Consider the following 4,099-nt stretch of genomic DNA (forward strand, 5'->3'; position numbering starts at 1 on the left):
TATGTCTAGTGTATATCTGCATAGATAGGTATTCTCAGATTTCTACCCTGAGAGGTGTGGCTGTGTAAGGACTCACAGTGTAAAATGATAAGGTAGTTAAAGATCCATTGGAAGCAAAAACTATAGGAGGCTCAGAAATGTTAAGCAGAATCCCCACAATCACTTAAAAAAGAAACACACACATTCTTGGGTTTCAAACTCTGAAGTCAGCTCCAAAGCCAGTCTTCTTTCTACCCTGCCAGAAAACCTTTGTGAATTCTCCAAACTCCATATACTTAGGTGATACTATAACCAGAGTAGTGGAATGTTCCTTAAGTCAGAGAGGACAAGAGCAGAACACACTAACTGATCCCTTCCATCTGTCTGGTCTGCTCTGCCTGTTCCTCGGATCCCTGCTATGCTGGGTGCTATTCAACACCTCTAATCCCATTCTCCAAACACCCGTTGAATGCCCACTGCACGCAAGTCCCTGGGCTAGGTATCAGTGACACAGTGATAATAAAATCCAGCTCCATCTTCATCCTCTAGTAGGGGAGGCCAGTATCTAACAGATAAGTATAACACATTCTAGGAGGTTCTACAGTCAAGGTATGTGGAGGGGACAGAAACTGCCTTATTCCAACGACTAAAGGTTTTACTCTCGAAAGATGCAAACCTTATACTAAGATAAAAGTAAGAAAAAGAGTAAAATAAGACTAAGAAGTAAAATGGAGCCACTCTTAAGGGTAGACTGCACGGCAGGCCATGGAGTGCTTCTGCGAGGAGAGCCGGGGCTGAGCACAGGGAAACAGCCCTGCCCACTACTCCCGTGGTTCACACAGACAGGGAACCGTCTAGGGAAACCGCACCGGGGCGCTGGGGTGCGGAGGCTGTGGAGAGCTCTCTCCCCTGTGCCTCCCTGCAGAGGAAATCGTGTAACGAAGGGGGCCGCTGCCTCCGCAGGGCCTTACCGTGAGCGCGGCGGCGGTTCCTCTGCGGGTTCCTTGCTCTGCACTTCGGCGCGGTGAGCGTTGTCCCCGCCGGCGGCCTTCCCGTAATCCTCGGCGGCACGCGATGTCATACCCTCTCAATACGGAGCTTTCTGCTGCTCTCACTGATCCCAGAGCAAACGTGGGAGTCAGGGGCTCCCACTCAGAAGCTTCCTGGGACACGAGCTGCGTGTGGGAGCGAGGCAGCCGGCCAGCTGGGACCCATGGAGGCTGGAAATGGTGCCTTTGCTTTAAGGAGGTGCAGCTGCTCCGCGCCAGCCCGTGTCCTACGCCCAGGAGCCACGTGCGGCCGATCTTTCAGATTTTCCAAGAGAAATCTGGAGTATTTAAATGTGAAGTCCTCGAATTTCTAAGTGTTGGAAAATTAAACACAACACTGAGTGGGCCACGTTCCCCACTTATAACCTTTGTTTAGAGGATCTGAATGGGCCAACAGCAGCGGTGGTTGGCTTAGTCTGAGGCAGGCAGGCAGGGAGCTAAGGCTCTTGGTCCTGCCTGCTGTCTTGGGACTGAAGTGTCCCCAAGTCCAGTCCAATCACACTTAGACTGTCTGGGGGACACAGTGAATGTGGCCCTCCTTGGCCATTCCCTCCCACCTGGCCTCTGGCTTTCTTTTTGTGGCCAGGCGTCCCAAACAGAACTGGCTGGCTGCCAGCACTTTCTGGCTACCGAGTGCTTCCCAAACCTGAGACCTGAGGGAAACTGTGGGCTGGAAGGGGACTAGGAGATCATTTACTTGAGTGTTTTGGGTCCAGGAAATCACCTCATCCTTGGAGCGTGTTGCAAATGTTGGTTTCTTGGCCTCCCCTGGATCTCCTAAATCAGAATGTCTGAGGGGACAGAGCATGGAATGTGCGTTATTGACAAGTTCTCCAGGGCAATCTGGTGTTTTACTCAAGGCTGAGAACTGCCCATCTAGTCCAACCTTGACTTTCTGATGCAACACAGTCCCAGAGAAGGAGGGTGCTTTGTGGGTCGGCAAGAAAGCGAAGGAGGGGGGCACCTGGGTGGCTCAGTGGGTTAAGTCTCTGCCTTCCGCTTGGGTCACGGCGATCTCAGGGTCCTGGGATAGAGCCCTGCTTCGGAGGCTCTGCTCAGCAGGAAGCCTGCTTCTCCTGCTCCCAATCCTCCTGCTTGTGTTCCCTCTCTCTCTGTCCCTCTCTGTCAAGTAAATAAAATCTTCAAAAAAAAAAAAAAAAAAAAAAAGAAAGAAAGAAAGAAAGAAAGAAAGAAAGAAAAAAAAGAAAGAAAGAAAGTGAGGGAGGCCCAGGCTTTCAAAGGCAGTGGTCATGAAAGCCCCTGCTACTTTGGCTTGTGTGCCATGATTCCAGCCAAACTACCCTTTCCAAGATTCTCAATGTTCTGTCTTCCTAAGGCAAATCCAGTGGTCTGTTGGCCTGGATGTCTTTATTTTTCCTTATCCTCTGTGCTGTGCTCTCTGCCTTGAATCTAATGATATGTTGGCTTTGGAAATTAAGTGGGAAATACTAGCAAGACCTCCAAGTGGACAACAGTGGTGGCATCCAAACCAAGGTGACAGATCAGGGATTTGCTCAGAAGAGATGAAGAAAGGATCAAACACAGCCTTGGAGAACGTTCTGTAGTCCAGAAGTAGGGGGGAGCACTCAGAGAATCTAATTAATGTTGCATCTCCCAAACCAAGAAACCAGTGAAAGAAGGAATGGCATACCCCTTAGAGAATGAGTTAGTATCTCATAATAACCTTCACCTTCTTGTATATTCATTCATTCAGGCTCAGTATATTCATTTAACCCCAGGATCAGCACACCTTCCTCGACAATGTTTTAACAGTTATTTACAGGTAAGTCTCCTGAAGAAATCTTCCCCATTTCAGAGGACATACCAGGTACTGACCTCTTTATTTGATTCAGCCAATACTTAGCCCGTCTGCAAAGGGCGTGGTGCCGTGCAAGACCCTAGAGATATGAAGAGTAGCACAGGGCCCAGGGTTAGCAGAGCCAAGGCGATGGATGCAGGTCAGTGACAGCCCAGTGAGGTCAGTCACCCCACCGTGGAGAGAGGAGAGGCTTTCTGAAGGAAGTGATGACTGAGCTAGGTCTAAGAAAACAAATAAGATTCAAGTATTAATGGTGTTTGTTCCCAGACTTATGGCGAAGGTAAATCATTAAGCAGAACTTAAAGAAAACGGCCTGGGTTATACAGATCATTTTCTTTTTTTTTTTTTTTTTTAAGATTTTATTTATTTATTTGACAGAGAGAGATCACAAGTAGACGGAGAGGCAGGCAGAGAGAGAGAGGGAAGCAGGCTTCTTGCTGAGTAGAGAGCTCGATGTGGGACTCGATCCCAGGACCCTGAGATCATGACCTGAGCCGAAGGCAGCGGCCTAACCCACTGAGCCACCCAGGCGCCCCTACAGATCATTTTCTGATGACAAAGGGTGAGGGTGTAGATGAAGGGCAGTAGTGCGGAACCAGATCCCGACACAGTGGAAGGCGTTTCTTCATATCCTCCTAACTTGCCGTCAAGAGTCACGTAGCCACAAGGCGCCTGGGTGGCTCAGTGGGTTAAGCCACTGCCTTCGGCTCAGGTCATGATCTCAGGGTCCTGGGATGGAGTCCCGCATCGGGCTCTCTGCTCAGCGGGGAGCCTGCTTCCCTCTCTCTCTCTCTCTCTGCCTGCCTCTCCATCTACTTGTGATCTCTCTGTCAAATAAATAGATAAAATCTTAAAAAAAAAAAAGAGTCACGTAGCCACAAAGATACAGAAAGCAGACTGTTTTGAATGCAAAAATACAAAGAAGATATAACAGAGGTTTTAATTAAATTTTTTAAAAAGATTTAATAAAGTTATTTATTTATCAGAGAGAGAAACAGAGAGAGCACAAGCAGGGGGAGTGGTGGGCAGAGGGAGAAGCAGGCTCCCTGCTGAACAAGGAGCCTGATGCGGGACTCAATCCCAGGACCCCCGGATCACGACCTGAGCTAAAGGCAGCTGCTTAACTGGCTGAGCCACCCAGGGGCTCCTAAATGGAGGGTTTTTTGTTTTTTGTTTTTTTAAGATTTTATTTAATTATTTGACAGAGAGAGAGAGCACAAGTAGGCAGAGAGGCAGGCAGAGAGAGAGGGGG

Source organism: Lutra lutra, chromosome 14, assembly GCF_902655055.1.
Source record: "Lutra lutra chromosome 14, mLutLut1.2, whole genome shotgun sequence".
Classification (NCBI taxonomy): domain Eukaryota; kingdom Metazoa; phylum Chordata; class Mammalia; order Carnivora; family Mustelidae; genus Lutra; species Lutra lutra.